The sequence below is a fragment of the Haemorhous mexicanus genome, chromosome 1 (assembly GCF_027477595.1).
Source record: "Haemorhous mexicanus isolate bHaeMex1 chromosome 1, bHaeMex1.pri, whole genome shotgun sequence".
Lineage (NCBI taxonomy): Eukaryota > Metazoa > Chordata > Aves > Passeriformes > Fringillidae > Haemorhous > Haemorhous mexicanus.
This window is the reverse complement of record NC_082341.1, coordinates 119,394,878-119,415,815: the sequence shown is the minus strand read 5'-3', so window position 1 is coordinate 119,415,815 and position 20,938 is coordinate 119,394,878. Positions and strand designations below refer to the sequence as shown.

Sequence of the window (20,938 nt, the reverse complement as noted above, 5' to 3'; positions counted from 1 at the left end):
GTGGTTACAGAAGCACAGAATGATATTTTATGGGTTATATTTCTGCTTGCAAACAATGTTTTGTTCAATGTACTTCAAAATAATGAACGTTCATTTAAAAAGATCATTGTATTTCAATTTATATTAGCTGATGGGATAAGAGTAAACTAAACTGAAGACAACACTAGCCTTTATAAGGCCATTAAAAAGCTTAGCATTGACTTATTTGTTAAATAGTATTTCTTTCAAGGACCCAGTTTTCTAATTTGAAATATACAGGTGATATCTTGATTATATGGCCTTCCTCAGAGTTTTTGCAAATAATGAGAGGAACAAAATGGACTCTTTAATGAGAACTTGCAAAGAACTAATCTTTTTCTGTATGGCTGTGTTAGGACTTGGAGGACCACCTTCACTGCAACTCTGAGGTGGTCTTAGCCTGTAGCTCTGCTATGGCAGAACTTATTGTCCTTCTTTTCCACCCATCTGATACACTGAGTATTTCAGATACTGCCAAATGTATCGTGGTTTTTTTTTTCTCATAGTTTGATTATTTTAGTCAGAGAGAAGATGTAGCTGTGAGTTCCTATTTTAGAAGGCGGGGAGATGTGGCTGTGGGTTCCCTTGGAGATCAGAAATGACTCACTATGGTAGCTCCCATGCAGCAGTAGCAGTAAGCAGCAGCAGGAGCCAGGAACCCCACAGGCTGCTGCTGCTCCCCGTAGTAACCAGCAGATAAAGGAAGCAATAGGCAAAGCCCCTCAGCTCTTGTGCCCTGTGCAATCAGCAGGAAAAACACCTGGCAACCAGCTCATTAATCAGATTTTGGTGGATGCAGGAGTAATGAGTGGTTTTAGCAAGCAAGGAAGGTCTTCTGGAGGCTAGTACCCAGATGCTGTGGTGCCTGTTGTGACCCTTGTAGAGTGTGCAGCAGCCTCCCATGACACACCTGAGTCACAGCACAGTGATCACTCTGGGTGGCCTTTGATCTGCTCTGTTATTCTGATCTGGCCTCAGATATTCTGTGTCAGAAAAGCTTCCACATTGCTCCTGCAATTTGAGTTCCAAACTAATTGAGGCTGGCTGAAAAAATCCCCAGTCTCACTTAATGAAAAATTTTGAAGATTACGGCATTGTCTTGCATCAGGGTGCCTTGTGTCCTACAGTAGTAGCCCGGGAGGGCTACTAACTGATATGGATCTTTATTTCTCTTTTTCTTGAGGTATCTTTCATATCCTGTTCCTGACATCATCTTCTTATGATATTTTTAATATGTTTTCACAGCAATTTTATAAAGTGAGATCCTATTTTATAATTAGAAAAAGTTTAGTAAATTTTTACCACTTTCAATATGAATTGCTTTAATTAGTTAATATAAAGTATTCCAGTATTTCTTCTTTCCCCAAGTTCTTGTCTTAAAACCCTTTTCCTAGCTGGTGGAGAATGGTGAATTGTGAAATCTCCTTTCACAAAGGTCGCATGCAGCCTCTAACCTCTGCTCAGCTGTAACTCTGGAGGTGTTTTATGCTGATGAGAAGACTTTTGGCTTTTGACTGGCAAGGAGCCCAAGATTTGGTTGCCCCCTTGAAGAATGACCCAATGCTCCCTTATACCCAATGCACACTCTATGCAGAGCAGCAGTTTTTATTCAGGAATATTCACCAGACAAAACCAGGGAGTAGCACAGAGAAACAGCTGAGAGGACAGATCTGAGCCTGCAGCATTTCTCTTGACAATGCACATCAGAGCAATATAAAAGGAAAACACATTAAACTCACATTTAAATTAAAATCACACCAGGTGGCTTTGAATTTTATCAAAGTCCCGTGTGGGAGTGAAGCAGCAATGAACTGCTCAGAGATTGAGACCACAGAGGTACAGTAAACAAGACACCAACTGTAACTTTCATGCAAAACACTGAGCAGGTCTAGATGGGTCAGAGTATGATGGGATAACTGGGCCTCTCTGGTGTCTTTGGGGTTAGGTAAAGTGGAATGGCCTGCTGCCCAGATCTGAAAGCCACTGAGCTGGAAAGGCATCTTTTGCTGCACAGTTCTGTTAATGGGGTCCATTGGACCCACAGGTTCTCAGTCACGATCCATTTAATTGTTCCTAGACCTCTCATTAAAGTCCTGCAGCACAACAGGGACAAGTAAGGCTTTTATTTCCTTCTGCAGTTTATTGTTTGGGTGGGGTTGGTTTGTCCTGCCTAACATGTCCTCCCAAAGGAGACACCTTGGAATACTGCACATAATGGTACCAGACAGCATCTTCAGCATCATTCTTTTAAGATATCACTAACCTTTGCTATAAATTCCTAAAGGAGCTGTGGCTGCTGAAAGTTGTGCCAGGAGGCTCTAGCTCTGCCAGTGGAGCCATCTGCAACTCCAGTTCTACAGCATTTGTACAAAAAATACTTTTCCTATTACAAAAATGACATACTGTGGCAGGTGAGGACCCCTAGGGTCCTTTACCTGCTCTGCAGAGTGGTTGTGCATGGCAAATATGTTGTGATTAATGAACCCGTATGGAAATATTTCCTCTCCCGTTGCACTTTATTGTGAAACACTGGCAGTGAGTTATTGGGGACTGGGGAATCATTGCTCTTTGTCTACTTAGCTCTCTGCAATTTAAACACAAGACGTAGAGGGGGAAGATACTTTCTGGTTTTACACACTGGGGACCAAATTTCAGCCTCGGGTGATTTTTTTTTCTGTCCTTTCAATTTTGGCCAAATTAATTGCAGGCTGAAATGAACATTTACACACATAATTACTGTCACTGATTTATAGGCACTATCAGGTGATTAGACAGCTAAACATTCTGATTTGCATCCACAATTAATTGCACCAGCAATTGATGTTAGGTGTGCAAATTAGCAGTTAGTAAAATAAAAAGAAGGTCTAATAAAATTATTCATATATCAAAGACACTTTTTTTCTGATTGTGAAATATAGAAGAAAAAAATGGGAGAAAGTTCTTTGTTGTAGTGGATTCCAAATATAGCTTAACACTGCAGCAATGACACATTCCATTTTATATATATATGCATTATGTAATTCCACTTCAGACAACCTCACTGGAGGCCTATTGTCTGCAAATGCCATACAGACACAGTCAGAGGTAGCTCCTGATTTAAAGGGTTTTTCTATTTTGGTGTTCTGGTATTGTTTTGGTAGAAATTCACATTTTTATGTGAGTCCAGGTTGTGACTCTAATATACAGTTATTCCAGAAAGATATTGGAAAAAGTAGTATAGAGTTCTGCATTGCAAATTGTCTTAGGTAAATTGATGTCAATGAACCTGAAAGAGCAGAGGTGAATGCTACACTTTTGGTTGTGATTGCATTCAGTCAACTACAGTCTTCTGCTGGTGCTTTACAAATATACAAAACCTGCCTATCCATGTTCCCAAAGAGCATTTAATAGATAGGAAAAGAGATGGAAAAGAGTAAAGAATTGAGAGTTAGAGCGCCTGAAATAAAAGGGAAAAGAAGCAGAAATGGGAAGTGTGGTAGTAATACTGACATCTAGTAAAGTAACTATTTTGTCTAATAAATCAAGTTTATCTTAAAGTCTCTTATTTCACTAGAAGAGTAAAACCAAATAAAAAGACACCACTTTGCCCACTCCACAAAAAGACCCTACAATTTCATAGCTCTCTTGTTTGTGTAGAAGAACTCAGACATAACTGATTTTCTTAGAGATTTTGTAGTTAGAGGATTATGAAACCTCTCCAGTGAAGTCAGGCTGAGAGAGTTGAGGTTGGTCAGCCTAAGGAAGAGAAGGCTCCGAGGAGGTCTTATTGTGGCCTTCCAGTACCAGAAGGAGGCTGAAGGTTATGGCTTCAAACTGAAAGAGGGTAGGTTGAAATTAGTTATAAGGAAGAAATTATTCGTTGTAAAGGTGGTGAGACACTAAAAGAGGTTGCCCAGAGAAGTTGTAAATTGAAACTGGATGATCTTCAAGGTCCCTTCCAACCAAAAACATTATTCCAGTCTTTGATTCTATGAAAAGTACTATGAAAAAGCAAGATCAAAACCTTTTTATTTTAAAAGTATTCTTCTTCTTTCTCTCTCTCTTTCCCTCTTTTGGTTTTTTATATTTTTATTTTTATGAAGACAAACCACTGCTTGGGTTATCAATGCTGATTGGAAGAAGCTTATGTTCAGAATTAATACAACGGAGTGAGAAGCAGTATACCACTGATAATCAGATGGCAACATAGGTATTGTTATTTGAGTCTTAATGTCTTAATCTTTGAAGGAAGTAGAGAATTTTTCAGTATTTAATTATCTTAATTTATTTCAGTGCATCACACAGCACAGTATACAGACCTTGATAAAGCAAAACCCTTAAGGATGTGAATCTGAGACAAGACCAAGTGACATTCTTTTTCCGTTATATTAATGATGGAAAGCAGCAAAGTAAAAGAGACAAACAGAAAACCAGGCTACTCCTTATGTCCACAACAGGGTCTGGGATGCAAGACAAATAGAAATAAAAAATTGCCTACATTTGTATTTGGGAAAAAAAATGTATTTCAGTCATAGGGAAAGAAACATTCATTCTGATAAGACAGTGGCTCTCCAGTATTTCCAAAATCAAGAGCCCTCATTTTGCTCCAGATTCATATACCAATCTTGAGGATGGTCAGCATAGACTGAGATACATACATTTGAAATAATTCTGGTAACAATTCACTTACGACTAAAGCATGCCCACTTGTGTATTTAATTGAGATGAGGTAGTGTAATTATACCGTAATACCAAATATTTATAGGAGTGCTTTCCATGTTTAAAGTGCTGTCTGACCACAGCTTGATTAACTAGGATGAATGAAAATAATCTTACAGAGTTTGCTCCTCAGGAGTTGGCAGCTGACCAACCTAATACCTGTCTGCAGGAGCAAAGTGTAACTTCCAGTCAGCACACTAAAATCCAGCTGATATTTCAGAAGCTCATAATTGGATGTGCCTTTTTCTTGTGTGAAGAAAATTCTGACTCTTTTCTCCCTTATTCTTATCAACTTCTCCCCAGGTCTTGCTCCAGTACAAGGTAGGCAAGGAGGCTCCCAGAATACCTACCAAACAGGAGACAAATCCTCAGAGTTTGTTATTCTGGAAGAGTGTTTATGTGCCACTGGCACCTGTGCTAAGGATTTCCGACCTGCCTACAATTAACCTACTCTTTTATAAAAGACCTTTGGTGAATAACCTGGTATCATTGAAACTGAAGATGCTTTTGGCAGCAATTTAACAGAGCTTGAGTTTTCCCCCAATTTACTTCATAGTATCTGGGTGTTATTGGTGCCTATTGCTTCTAAGAAATTATTTCAGAAGGTGCTCCATTATGCTTCACAGACACCATTCTTTTTCATACAGATAGCTGAGGCTTTTTATAAGTGAAAAAGAGAAACCAAACCCTTATTACTGGTGGGTAAGTTGTTCCCAAGCATGTGGGACTTGACTGCTCTTGCTGCACCTACTTTAGCTCAGTCAATGTTTTCCAGTCTTCTGAGCTCCTCCAAATTTTGTTATTTGATTTTACCTCCATTCTTCCAGTCCTATAACTTTTGAAAATCTTTAGCTATAAATTTAGAATTTTGAGATTTGAAAAAGTTATGTTCATCTGCTGCTCATTTAGACAGCGTGCACAACAAGTATGTGCATATGCAAGTGCAGAGCCATATGTGAGTCCAGTCTGACTATGGCTCTGAGCACTTGCTGCAGATTTTCACCATAATGAAATTATTCATCTGATGATAATATACACTGCTCTAGAAAAAAAGTCTTCAGTTTAGAAGTGTCAAAGACTACATTGTTACCATGTGCTTTATCTAAGAAGTCCTTTGGATGATACACATGAATAAGAGACCATTTGCATTCTTTGGAAAAATGGCATTGTTCTGATTTCATGCCTCATGTAGTCCATTTTATTGCAATTGCCTAAGTCTGTAGAGGATGCCTGCTTATGTTGCATAATCCAGTGAAGAACTTGTGAGAAGACCAAAAGTCATTAATGGCTAGTTGGAGCAGTCCTAGACACTTATTCTGATGTCTAATTTGCCCCTACATCAAACACTCTATTAAACAATTTAGCCATACCATAAACTTGTTGTTCTTTCTATGTTTGAGGTGTAAAGGATAAAAATCACTACTGCAGAGCTAAAAATCAGTAGAATAAACAGCAATTCAGATAAGTGGTATTTTCTTCTGTTGCTTAGTTACCAGAGAAAACTTAACTGTGTTTGTATCTCAACAGTATTTGCCATGTTAAATAACAACAGATTGTTCTATTTTACTTCTTATGTGCCTTTTTATTAGGTGTGCCTGAAAACTTAAAAAAAAAAGTTTCTCTAGAAGGAAATGCTTACTGCGTTAGCAATACATGCTAATGCTTATTCTTTTTGTTCTGAAGAAACAAACATATCCCTTCAGTTTTGATTCCTTATTCTAGGAAGGAAAAAACAGCCAACTTTAAATTTTCCATTCAAATTATTTTTGAGGTGACCAATAAGGTTTATTGTGCAAAAGGAAACTGAAATGCATTCTGGAACACAGCAGTGGCAAAAACTTGTCCAACTAAGCATAGTTCTGGCAATTTACCAGCAGTTAAAAGTCTGGATTTAATTTACTTTAAATTATGAGTGCAGCATCCTCATCTGTGTCACTGAGATGAGATCCATGTGAGGACAGATCACACTGGGGAATACTTCATCATAAGAGGCATTAAAAGGCTGATTTCCAGAATATGCATACGCTACAAAGATAAAAAACGAAATCCAACTCCTTGTATTTAATTTTACTTTGCAGTATTTAAGATATAAGAAAAATAACTGCTTTTCTTCCTATAACATAAAGCAAAGCACTTTATGAGCATAAACAAAATGATTACATCTGTTTCATTATGACCTATAAAGCATTCCCCAGCATCTTCTATGACTGGGTGATCCTTCTCAAATGGCTGTGAGTCGTATTACAGCAGCATTTTATGGTCATCTAAATCTTTATGGCCATCTGAATTTAGCTACTTTATGAATTCCCCAACTGTAGCCAGTCGTACCCAGCACTTTCCTTCTTTTCCTGCCGTGTGCACACTGCAGACCTCCAGTTTGTGAACCAGTGGTGGAGGGAGATGGCAGGACTAAGTTGGATTAGGTCCAGGTTTAATGAGGAGAGGGCAGGCTGGTCTAAAGAAACCTCTGATGCAGCCTGCTCCCCTACTAACTGCCCTCTCCCCTGGGGTACAGCTGCTCAGCCCCACTGCTCAGCCCACTGTGGGATTGAACCATGTGTGAGGAAACAAATCTCCTTGTATTGGAATGAGGTGCAGCCTGGGTGCTTGCGCTGAGCAGCATGGATGCTGGGCTGTCCTCTGCCAGGAGCCCTCTAGCTTTACAGCAATTTACTGTCCCTTCCTTTTCTCTGTACCCTGCAGACTCAGGTGAGGCAGGCAGCAAACCCTCTTCCTCTGCACACAGTGAGGTGATACCCCCATAGCATGCCGGGCACATGCTACCAGATCAGATGGAAGTACCTCTGCACATTTGTTGTTTAGCTTAGTCTCCATGTTTCTTCTCTCAAAACTGGGATATTCCCAGGATATGCTTGCCTCCCAGGGCTCCCTATCATCCTGGAGGCTCTGTTGCATCCCAATCAGCCTGTGAAGTTCTGTGCTGCCCCAGCCATGCCTGTGGTGCTCATCCCTGTGTCAGCTTTCCCCTTGTACAGTGCTGGGGACAGATGGAGCTTGGTGGCCATGGACCCATCAGGCAGGCAGCTGATGGTGCCACTGGCAGTGACAGGGATGGCAAAACCTTGTCAGGAAGTATTACACAGCCACTGGCCACAGCTCCTCTAGATCCTGCCCAGATACTTCTCAGGAGTAAACATCATTTTTTTGCACTATCAACTATGGGCTGGAAGTGAAAAGGAGAATGCAGAAGTGAAATAATAAAAAAAATCACAGAATGCTGCAGATGTGTATAGCTTTGTTTTTCAGAATTTCTTCACCAGGCATTGCCGCTGGTGCTACATAACAGCTGCCTTTCCTGTTCAATCATGGGACAAGGCCATTTAGACATGTTCAGCAGCACAAGTAAGAAGTTTTACTGCCCTGTCATTTCCTTCATGGCATTGCACACCTGCGTGCTCTTTAACTACAGGCACTCCTTCATCAAAAGCTGATGAAATCGCTTTGGACCTCAGAGGTTCTCAGAGGTTCCCTGTGTTTCCACTTGTGGGAAATACTGGAGTTTCTCATATATTATCAAGGCTGCAGCCCTGGGAGTGATGTAAGTGTGAGATCAGAGCCCTAAGGGCAACCAGCTTCCCGAGAGATTATATATCTGCCCTGCTCTGTGTCCTCTGAGAAACTGAGGGCTTTCCAGCTTTGTCAAAAGGGTCCTTATGTGCCTCCTGAAGCAACGGTCCACTGAAGCTGTTAGGAAAACATGGCTCTGCTGGTAAGTGCCAGAGCACTCTAAAGAGATCAGTTTAAATCCTGATTCACAGCCTGCTCTGCAACTGTCTCCATTTGGTTTCATCTCTGCAGCCTTGCATCGTTTTGGGGGTGACCAAGTGGAAGGCTATATCTGTCCTATGAAGAAGAGCTGAGATTCCCAACCAATAGTGGCTTACAATGATTTTCTTTCTTCCCTTCTCCTCCCTTCCTCCCCATGCCATATTTTTCATTTGCTTCTAAGCCTGTCTGCCTCTTAGTCACCCTAAAACACCCCAAGAAGTGAATCCTGGTTTACTTCTGTCTCAGTCGGGAGATATCAAGAAGAATTAGGGATCAGAAAAGCCCAGAATCCCCCAAGGAGCCCCAGGCATTCCCTGGAAAGGCAATTAGTCATGGCCAAGGATCTGTACCATGCAGCTGTCACAGGAATATAATCATTATCATAGGCATCCTCACTTCACCAGCCCCTGGGGCTGCAGCAGGAATTGAATTGTTTCCCTGTTCCCTCCCAGCTCTGACAGACTTATGATGATAGCCCTTGGAAATGGTCCTGAGACCTGCCATGTGAGACAGTCAAGGAAGATGCACCTGTGTCCCAACCACCTCTTTGATTGCACTTGAAAAAGGGACTGCTTGTGGAGGTAAGAGTGGGCACAGATGGAGAGCAGTGCTTCTGGCTTCTCAGCTTGGGGTACCAGGTGTACATCCCAGATCTCTGGAGAAGCAGCCAGGCAGCCTCCCATCAACACAATAGGATAAGACTGGTAAAAGGTATTAAGAAGCCTTTCCCTATCTTACCACTGTTTTCACAGGAGCACACTCTGCAAACCTGTGTTCTGTGGCTGCAGACTTTGCAGTCTGGAGATAGGCTCTTCCCCTGGGTACCAGTGTTTATCATTCACACTGCACACAGGGAGATGCTGAGGGCCCTCTGGGACAGCTGAGTTTCTCCCAGCAACAGTCTCTCAGCCCAGGTCCGTGGGGACATGGGCTATTTATTGATCTGAACAGTGCACAAGGGAGAGTCCAACACAGAGATGGAACAGCAAGGCAGCTGGTGAGGTAAATACCCTTGAGCACTCCTGTGCCAGTCACAACTGCTTTGAAAGGGAACCCTTCAGTGTCAAGTTCTCAACCTCATGGTCAAACTCACCATCTGGAAGAGGAAATACCTTTGCATGGGTGTGCACAAGAACCCACACTGTTTGTCGCTTTCCCCGATCCTTTGATAAATTAGGTACATTAAATTAAGTACATTAATCTGCCTGCTGATTATGCAACTTTCCAGTGACAACTTTCACAGAACAAGAGCAGACAATTGTGATTTCTTTGATCTAGGAAAGGAAAAAAAATTGCATTTTTAAAGCTGAGGAGATGCCTGCCATATCTTTTGCAAAAGTCAAGAGAAGCAACAGTAGTACAAACACTAGAGAATCAGAATGGCTGGGGTGGATGCTATATTTTATCCCCACAGACAAAATGTAATGTGTTTCCTTCCATACAAACATCTTTCTTTCATGACCATTGGTGTGTGCCAGGATGAATCTGGGTTGTGTCACTCTGGGGGCCTAGCATGTAATTTCACACTGTGAAACAGCAGGAGCTAGCTGCCTCCACTAACCAGTAAAACTGAACTATTGCCAACCTTCCCCTTCCTTCCTCCAAAAAACCTTCCAAATTGCTTATAAGAGCTTTTATAGGACCTGCTTGCTCTTTCTGGCTCAGAGAAAACACACAACTGAGAATTCTGTTTAGAAATATCTCGCTGTAAATAACTTTTTATTCATCCTATTTATATAGCAGTCTCTGCTTCAGCTTTTTCTTTTGAAGTGTTCAGGAGAAGCCATTAGCTAATCCTGCAGTAAAAAACTCCTAATAAATTGAATGGTCATTGTTTGGATGGAGCAATCTATAAACACTCAGGAAATAATGTGGGATTAGTCACTCATTAAGATATAGACAGGCAGTGCTCCTGTGATCTTTATGTGATATTCAAATGGCTGGCAGTGTTATTTAAGAGGAATTCAGGCTAACTTCCTCTTGGTGCTTATCAGTTGTCTGGACTAATGGAGAATGTTCTTTAAATGTTGCCTGCCTGAAGAATTTTATATAAGAATCAATTCAAAAACAAATTTGCCAGCAAATAGCATTAGTAGGGCTGAAAAGCACCTCACAAAGGAATGGTCTTGAATACCAAGCTGAATACCTCACCATGCACTATATCTGCGTGCTTTGCAAATCTAGTATTCAGATATTTTAGGAATAAATTTTCTGGCCTGGGTTTTGCCTAGCAAAAAAGCTCTAGGGCAAAGGACATCATTTTCATGCCAGCCTTTCATCAATTCCCGTAGGTCAAATCCAAAGGGTGTCTGTGAGAAAAAACACTCAGAGGAATCTAGAGGGAATTTTGCCGGTTTACGACCTCCTAGTTTGCCCCTTATCAATATATTATAGAAAAGGAAGAAGGGATATAAGAGGTGACATGCTGGCAGCATACAAGCCAATGGAGAAAATAACACGAGCTGGCAAGGCAGCAATTACGTTTAGGACCTGAAAGCAAACCACGGTCATTAGAGATCTACGGTTTCCAGTCTAACTGGAGTTCTGTATTCCAATATTAGTTCCATCTTAAAAAATAGCACAAAGTCCAAGAAGCACAGAAGGATAGTAAAGTGCCTTCAAGAAAAAAGCTTCAAGGAATGGCTTATATCAAGAGGCATGAATTTATATGTGCTGAGACTGAGTCTGAATTCAACAGCCATTTTGTTTAAAAACTTATTCAGAAAAGAAGGCAGAGATAACACAGGCATGAAATAAGAATTAAGAAAGATTTTTTTGCTATGGCAGGAGGAGAAGAAAGGTTCATTTAAGGTTTGATCTGTGAACATTTTTAATACTATTTTTAGATGGATGTAAGATCAGTTTCACAGCACAAAACACAACCATATTTGCATATATATGCATATGTATAATCTGTAATTTCCCTGCAGTTAGGAATCATATTCCAGTAGAGAAGGATATAACATCTGATAGAAGACTTGTACAACTTGGGATACCATACTGTTGAAATGCTTCAAATAGAACTAATCAAACCTAAAATCTGTGCGTTCTAAGTCCCAAATGGACATACGTGCATGTATAAACAAGATCAGCACTGTCAGTATCATGTCTGAATTCACTATCACAATGAAAATTGCTGAAATTAAGAGCCTTATATAGAATGGGAATACTTTCAAAGTGGTCAAACTGGACAGGGACTTGCCAGGAACAATAGGGCCATCTGCTTCTCACCTGGGTGAGCAGGGATATGCCAGAGCTGGAAGGCTCTTTTGGGACTTCTGGAGAGAACACTTGTGCTCCACAAAGCATCTGGCACTATCCCTTTGCACCCGGGCAGAATACATCCCCCAGTTCTAGTTCTCCAAAACTCAATGAATGTTAAAAGAGCTATGAAGGATATCCAAACCCTGCTTTGCCCATGGTATATCCATTGAAACTGGCAAACTTGGTGTGATCTGGTTCACCCTTCCATTGCAATCTTAATCACAGATTAGCTGAGGTTGGAAGGGGTCTCTGGAGGTCATCTGATCAAAGAGAGCCATCACCTAGAGCAGGTTGCTAAGAGCAGGTTCAGACAGCTTTTGGACATCTCCAAAGATGGAGACTCCACAACATTCCAGACCAGAGCAACTTGTCCAAGTGCTCTGTCACCCTCACAAAGTGTTTCCTGATGCTCAGAGGAAACCTCCTGAGTTTGAGTTTGTTCCCATTGACTCCAATCCAGTCACTAGGCACCACTGAAAAGAGCCTGATTCTGCCCTTTTTGCACCCTCCTTCCAGGTATGTGAGATGGTCCCTGAGCCATCTCTTTGTGATAAGCAGTCCAGCCTTTCCACTGAAGAATACTCCTGTCCCTTAGGTATGTTTGTGGCCCCGTGTCACACTCTGTCCAGTACTCCACATCTCTCTTGTACTGGGGAGACCAGGACAGGACACAGCACTCCAGGCATGGCCTCAGCAGTGCCAAGTAGAGGAGCAGGATCACCTCCCTCAACCAGCAGGCAGCCCTTTTTCTGATGCCGCATGGGACACCATTGGTCTTCTTTGCTAACACTCCACTTGGTGCCCACCAGGGCCCAGAGGTTCTTTTCTGACCAGCTGCCTTCCAGCAGAGGATATTCTCCAGCAGAGTACATTCCCCAGTATTTACTGGTGCATGGGGTTGTTCCTCCCCAAGTGCAGGACTTTGCACTCTGCCTTTTGCATTTCACGTGGTTCCATTCTTCCAGCCTCTAGAGGACCCTCTGGTGTATCAGCTGTTCCTCCCAGGTTTGTGACATTAGCAAACTTTCTGAGGACACACTCTGCCCCATCGCCCAGATCATGTAATACTTCTCAAGATGCTAAGCGGGAGCAGAGCTGGCACTGACCCCTCAGGCTCACTGCTAGTTGCTGGGCTCCAAATAGGTTTGACACCATTGTCAGAGCCCTTTGAGATCAGCTGTTTGGTTAGTTTTCACTCCACCTCACCAGCTTCACCTACTTCAGGCCATGCTTCACCAGCTTCTCTATAAAGATCATATGAAGACTGTGTTAAAAGCCCTGCTCAAGTCTACTTAGAAAATATTCACTGTTCTCCCCTCACATTCTAGGCAAGTCATTTCACCATGGAAGGTTTATATAAAAACTAAGATGAGATTGGTATGGCAGGACTTCTGGTCAGATTTGTTAGTACAGCACTGGCGAAAATGAAAGCTTACAGGTAAACAAAAAATTTGAAAAGTATGTTTAGGAAGCAGATAGATCTTTTAGCTATCCATGCCCACCACTGCAAATCCCTCAGACATATGACAGATGCCAGTGATAAAATTCCTTATTTAGACTGACACTTCATTTCCAAAATGCCACATGCTACAAGTCTGATTCTCAGCCTAGACTTTACTTTATGACTTTTTCAAGGAAAATATGAGAAATGTCTTCCTAGATCTTTGCATAATGAATAAAAATTCTCTCAGAATCCTAAGTGCCCCTGAAGTAATACATAACAGTAATAATAATACTATTAATAATAATATTAATTATAAGTCTGTTTAGCATTATTTGCTTAAATTGGAAACCATTCATATTAATACAGACAGCAAACTGCATGAACTTCCTTTAACCTCTGGAAACCATTAAGAAATTCAGTGATTTTGGCTAATTACAGTTGCAATTCATGGGACCTGCTTGCCTTCTAAGCTAGCTAGGTAAAATACCACTGTCTCCCTGACATTTCCTTCCTCTGTGTATCCCAGTTATCCAACACAGAACTGGCTTTTCCACATTTGAGATCACTCTGAATTTAAGGAGTATTTGAGGTGAAAGTGGAGAGGGATGCAAAAGTGCCTGATAAAGGAGGCATTAAAACTAGGAACTGCTCTTCTCAGCTTTTCAAAAGCACAATTAAAAACTTGCTTTATCTGCTGGTAAAGATGAAACCAGAAGCTAAAAGAGCTTGGGAAAGCAGGAAAAAGTAATTTTTGCAATTACTTTCTTTTTTTATTTTCCTATGCAGATTATTTTAAAGAGAAGCTTTCCCTTTTTAGACCTACCAGTTTCCTTTCTAAGAGCAATCTGCCTGATTGCTGCTGGCTCCCAGGCCACATGTCCTTGGTTTCCAGAGGAAATTCAAAAAGAGGTAATGTAATTCATAAGACTGCCTCTATACACAGAAATGTGCATGTATAGAGAATGTAAAGAAAATACACAGCGATGCAGTGAACAGCTCCTTCTGGGTCCTCTGAAGAAAACAAGGAACTGTGAGGGATTAAGAGAGTGAAAGACCATAAAGACGGCTTCACCACACCCACAGCCATAGCTGGTCCCTGTGGGTCCCTTGGCAACTGCACCATATTCTTGGGATTTTAGGCCTTCCATGCTCTGCAGCAAAATGAATTTCTAAGGCCTAGTAAGCATTACTAAAGCTAGCTGTACCAAAGGCCTGTGCATTAGTGTTCAAAGATGCGCATCATTTCCTACAGCTAGAGGCAGCCATTTAGCTTTGGCAGATGTTATTTTATTTGTTCAGGCTGAAAGGTCACTATAATTCTGTCAACTTTATTTTCTATATTTAAAATGTCACCCCCAACAGGTAGCTAAGGTAACACATTTGCTTTCTACATGTCTTTTACCATTTTTCATGTCAGAGAAGGTCTTTTATGTCTTAGGAATACTAATTAAGTTTGAGAACTGGTCTTTGGAAAAAAAAACACTCAAAGAAAGTGAAGCACCTTTTTAAGACAATTGTCTCAGCTCTAGACGTGCTTGTTTCCATTGTTTTTTTAGGGGCTTTGACATGTTTGCTTCTCGCAGGTTTTCTTTGCTTTCTCAAAGCATCCCTTCATGTAAAAAGACAATTATAATGACCTGAAAGGCCTCCTGCTACTGTCCTCCATTTCTCTGGTCACATTTACTTGTGTTTGCACCTACAGAGACGTGCAACAAAGGTGATCCCGTGCTTTGAAGGCCATTTCAAAAATAGCAATTAAACCATGGTTATTGGGACACTTGCATTGATCTGTCTGTTGATGTCCACCATCCATGAATCCTGACTGCGCAAACCAACACTCCAGCTTCCTTCACACCAGCTCCTGAACATGGCTGAACCTGTGCTAGGCTATTTCTACATGTCATGCACATCACCACTACCCCTGTTTTTCTAATTTAATTTGGGCTTTTGTTCTGTCATCTTAGCATGCTGAAATGGCTTCATGAGGGTCACAGAGCCCTAGAACCACAGGGAGAGGCAAGAGAACAACAAGCCATGGCAAAGGTAGGAGGAAGGTGGAACCAAGTGGAACCAGCACTTGCATGGAGTCCCACTGCCATGGCAGGACATCTTCAGTTATTGGAAAGACCTTGGTGGCTCCAAGGATGCAGTTTTTCCTTGCCATATTTCCCCAGGGAATACTTCACTTCTCTTTCTACTTAGCAACCCCCTACCCTTTACTGACATTTGAAACACAGGTATCTCAATGCATTTGAGCTGACATGTTGGTCAAATATGGCAAACTGTGCTCCAGAGAACCCCATCTACTTATTAACTAACTTATACCAGGCACAAAAAGGTCTCTGCTGAATTGATTAATTCAATGCACAGCATTTTTTTTAACTAAAGAATTAAAGCTCTTTTGTGGTATAAATGACTTGAAAGGAAGATAAAAACATTCCAGTTATGGGATATATTTATGAATGGTTTTCTTCTAACATTTTGTTTTTCCATCTTGTCCTTGTCAAAATGGGCATGAAAGCAAAAAGACCAAAAAAGAACTCCACAAAAGAATACTTATTTTCCTTGTAAAATACAGTGATGATCAATGCTGTCTCTAAGGACTTGTGATTTTTTTCTTCCATAATGTTGTGCAAGTTCTAAACCAAGATGCAGACTGGCATGATATTCTTGTGAAGCACTGAGTCCCTAGGTCAAGATAAAGACCATCATTCATTCTTTTAATTTACTTTTAAAATTAAGTTTGAAAAAGACTGCAGAAAACCCGTTCTTTTTGTACCAACTATTTAGATATCTTCACAAATGTGTTTTTATCTTTTTTTTTTTTCTTTCCTGACCACAGATTTTGAACATGCAGGTCAATGTGACCTTACAGTGTCCTAAGGGAAAATTAGTTGCAGAGAGATGGCAAGGAAAGAAAACGCGACTGACAAAGAATCAGTGGGTTTTCTGCAAAACACATTTACTGCTTCTTGGCAGTCTCTGCCCTCAACTCCCACCTTTACTTTAGTAGCATCTGCTCTGATTCTCTTATCTTACACTGAGTGGTCCAACCAGAATTTCATAATTTGGAAAGTGCATTCCATTCACTAATGTGTATTTGATTAAACTTGGCTCCAGATTACCTTAAGTTAGAAGCACATTATAGCTACATCATCACCGAACACTGAAACATCCCACTTCCCAGAAAGCATTGGCAGAAGTCCAAATTTTACTGAAATCACCAGGACTGAGACCTCTAATTTCCTTTAAATATTGAGACAGTTTGATAAAGTGGGACAGACTCAGGACTGTATGTACATACACATATATGTGTGAACATGTCCCATGCATACACACTGCCATGCTACCACCATACCATGATACATCTACTGGACCCTCTAAAGGACTCTGCACGCTTGTGTCCTGACTTTTTTTTTTTCCCAGAAGCAGACCAATCTTCAACAAAACTCTTCAAGGTAAATAAAGGCAAAGAATTGACCCGACCTCAGTCAAAGCTCTCCCACCTAAATCCACCAAAATAGTAGATTCAGAAGTTCAGACAGAGGCAAAGAACAGGCCCCAGGCTGTTTCTCATGTCAGTCCACCTTGCAGAACTCATTTCCCCTCTGCGGTCCCCAGGCTCATGTGCTACTTCCCTGGACTGAACAGAGTTCATGGTACCTTTTTCATGTTATGATCTGCTGTCTGGCTCTGAATGTTTGTGCTGCACCTCACTGCCCACAGGGGTGAATCTGGCATTTAGCATTAGGCTGCCATAAGTAGGCTTCGCCCACTTTGTCTAAAAGAAGAGTAGATTAAAAGGAAGTGAACTTGGTCTCTGCTATTCAAAATGAAAAGCAAATAAACAAACAAAAAAACTGCCCTGAATAAGCCAGTCCAAATCCCTTCATTTAGCTGGCTTTCAACATTGTTTTTTCACACTCTGAGACTCTGGTATATCCAGCAGGCCTGGAAGTTGATGAAACAAATTTCAGCAGTCTGGCAATCTGGCCTATGTTTGCAATGGGTGGACCCTAACTAGACACAGGGAATGCCAGAAGTCATGAAGAAGACTGATGATCCTCTTGTGATCTCCAAATTAATTTTAATGAATTGAGGAATTTGACTAAGCTCCTGTTAAGCTTTCCACATTTGGACTGCTGTTCCAAGCCAAACCTATGTGGTTTCATCCATCTCTATCTTCCTGACTTGATTTGAACTCTATCCTGATGACAAAGGGAAACACTTCAAGCAGGAGGGAGGAAATGCTCTGAAGGTTGGCCTCAGCAGTGAGAAAAATCCAGTCCTACCTCTTATTCTTTATATTTCTCATAAGCTTGCAGAATCACTTAAATGAAGATAGGCTAACAACAAATTCAGTACAAAAGAGAAGGCAGAGGTCCACAAAGAGCATAGAGTGCTCATAGAGTTGTTGACTGCAACTCAATTTAAGCACCTTCAGCTGAAAACTGATGAAAATCTTGTCTACTCCTCCAAGGAAAAAACTAACAGCGATATCTCTAGTTTCACCCTCTAGGAACACCAAAACAATGGGAATGCCCAGAGCTACCACCACCCTGTCCCAGCTGAGTAGCTCCATATATTTTCCTTGCTCTTGTCCATCCATACAGCATGTACCATAATTTACATGACTGCTACTCTGATATGGGCCCAGTGCTGGCTATAAGCTCAGTCCTCTGTCTAGGAACTCCCAGGGAGTGTGAGACTGGGGCTGGGATCCCCCAGGCTGGGAGAACCTGCAGGAAGCCTGTGCATTCCCTGCCCTGTTCTCTGCACACCACACTGTACATTGGTGCAGTTACTATTTCCATACTATTTCTACAGCTTTTAGACAATTACCAAGAACCAGCAGCTAATTTTCAGCATCCACTACATATCAAAGAGCAGATGAGATTTCAGCTGCCTTCTTAGTATGCATTTTCTCCCAAGAATTCTCCTGTGCTTAAGGTGACACAAGATAAGCCATTAAGTCTGGTTCAATGTAGTAGCTTTATCTCCTTGTACATCTCTCATCATGTCTGTGTGGGAATGGTACTGTTCAGTAACATTGTAGGTATGTTTGGAGGCTAATTAAATTAGAAACTGCAAAATACTAGCTCCCTGGGAAAGCAGGTGCTATATAAGTGAAAGATATTATATTTAAAATGTCATGCTAAGAGAAACTTTTTTTTCTTTTTCCAGAAGATTATCTCACAGAAATTCTAGATGAGTTTTAAAGCTGAAATTTCATTAGCAAGTTGTCAACACCAGCCCATCCTCCCAAACATCCCTTTTCTCTCCCACTCTTTCCTCAAAACACCACCCATCTTGAAGCATCTAGAATGGCAAAGGAAAACCTGGCATATTTAAAAGAGGAAAAAAATTAAATTAAGCAACAAGAAGCTTACTTCTTTTTAGGTCTAAAAATGCTACCCTGTCTCACACATACCCTTCTACACAAACATGTGTATGAACAAACACGCTCACAGAATGCCTATGTACCATGCTTGATAGACAAATTTATGCACAGAAATGCAATTACCAGTTAAATGAAATAAAACAGCAGAAAAATTACTGGGGACTTCAGCCTACCTTGTTCCTCCATTTTGAACTCTTTTTAAGCCTCATTTTCTACTCAGTAAATTAATGAGTTAACAGAGGACTGTTCTAGTTCTTCTAAAAGAGCTAGATGCAAGTAAGGCTCCTACCAATTCAATTTTGACAAAGAAAATAATCACTTCACAGTAGATACTGATTATAAATCAAAATTGCATGTGTCCATTCCATTCATGGCAATCACAGTTACTTCCTAATGAAGACTGCTACCTGTATCACATCAGGCACTATTTTCTCCCTTGCCTTTTAATGTACACTACAGTTTCCAATGGTTATTAAAAGCATCCTGACCAGACTTTCTTTTAAATTAGCATCCCCCACAAGATACAATATCCTCTTGAATTCCCCCAAGAACCATTGCAGCTGCAATCTGCACTTAATATTGAATTTGCACCAGAGAAATTCATTAGCTATGAACATTATAAAACTTCCTTTTTCTCTGTTTTCTTTTCATTAATCCAAACCCTCCTTACCCCTTGGCTGCAGCAAACAAATTTGGACTCTTCCCAGTAAAATTGACTGTTAATGCACATACTAAAAAAAGTTCTAGGTATTCAAAAATGATAAGTTGTGTCTTGGATCCAGAGATTTTATCCTGAATATCTTTTTAGGCTTCAGCAGTGGCTTATAAGTTAAAACAATCCCATTCAACACATATACATCATGATACTCATTCCACTTATATTCTCTGCAAAATCTGGGAATATGATATAGAACTTCATACTTGTGGACTACAATTCTAAAATCAGAGCTACATAGATACTGGATAGATTGGAAACATTTAAATATTTATTCTTCCAACCATAATTTGAATATTTAAGTTGTGGAAGCAGACCTGTTCAGCTTTTTTATAAATAGAAAACAGAAAAGAACATGCTAGATACACACAGACACACAAATATGCAAAAAATATTCTGTTTTTAAAACTTGTTGTTAATACTTGATGCTAGCTCATATTCACTCAGAACAGGTAGTGAAACTAATATCCTGCTCTTTAAAAGGCTTGCAATGTAGTAATCAATTACTACCCTCTTTGAGATGCCAACAAATAGGAAATAGCCTGAAAAATTAGTCTTGCAAAGCTTAAACTGAGAAGTTGGCAAGGGTACTGACTTGGGCACTGCAGTATGCATAAACTAAATAATTTGTTACTGTTTGTCTTAAATGTAATGAAATCTTGAAAAATTACTTTTTCAGCTTTTTTCACATAATAAATGTGGCTCAACGTAATATAATTCTTTGAAATGTTTAGTCTTAGGAAAAGACCTCTAAAATCATCAAGTCCAATCATAAACCCAGGACTGCCAAGTCCATCACTCAAGCATCTCCCCAAGACGAGTTTTTTAAATACCTCCAGGGATGGTGATTCCACACTTCCCTGGGCAGCCTGATCCAATGTTCAACAACCCTTTCAGTGAAGAAATTTTTCTTATATCCAATTTATACCTTCCCTACTTTCTTGTACTTTCTGAACACAGGATCTGAGATGTGGCCTCAGCAGTGCCAGATACAGGAGGAATTATAGCAGCATAACTATAGACAGAAACTCTTCAGCCCTTCATTTCAAAGGATACAAAAAAATCCTGTAATTGTGTACCTTTCAAGAACGACTGTGCATTAACAGAAGTGCTGAAAGCAATTATAGTGGCAGTCTAGGATTCCTGACAGCTAAATTACAACATCCGACATAAATGGGGATAGGATGCTTCAATACTTGATATTGTGCCTTTCAGAGTGAACAGACTCAGCAAATACATAGGTCCCTCTGTATATTAAAAAGGCTTGCTTAAAATTCATTAATTAATTTGGACAGGTTAATTCCCACACTTTTCCCTGAATGCAGTACTCTTTAATTGCTATATTTTATTAAAACCTTTCTTAAAATTGCATGCAATGAAGGTACAGAACCAAAATGAGCAATGCTTTTCTAAAATGCAATTGCTCATGAAAATAAAGAGAATTCAGCTATATCCAGAGTAGATTTGTCAGGAATTTCAAGCAGCTACATCCCCTTTCTTTTTCTCCATAGCATGGGCTTCTCTAGACCATATAAACCAGACCCAAACTGTGGCAACCAGAGAAGAAATCTATTGATGCATTGCATGGCTAGTGCCTTTAGAGGCAAAG

General features: G+C 40.5%; 1 protein-coding gene across 1 annotated transcript in view; it reads right to left on the bottom strand.

Moving 5' to 3' along the window:
- The window catches only part of XKR4 (XK related 4), a 212,381-nt gene that overhangs the window by 75,464 nt on the left and 115,979 nt on the right, over window positions 1-20,938 (bottom strand). The window lies entirely within an intron of this gene.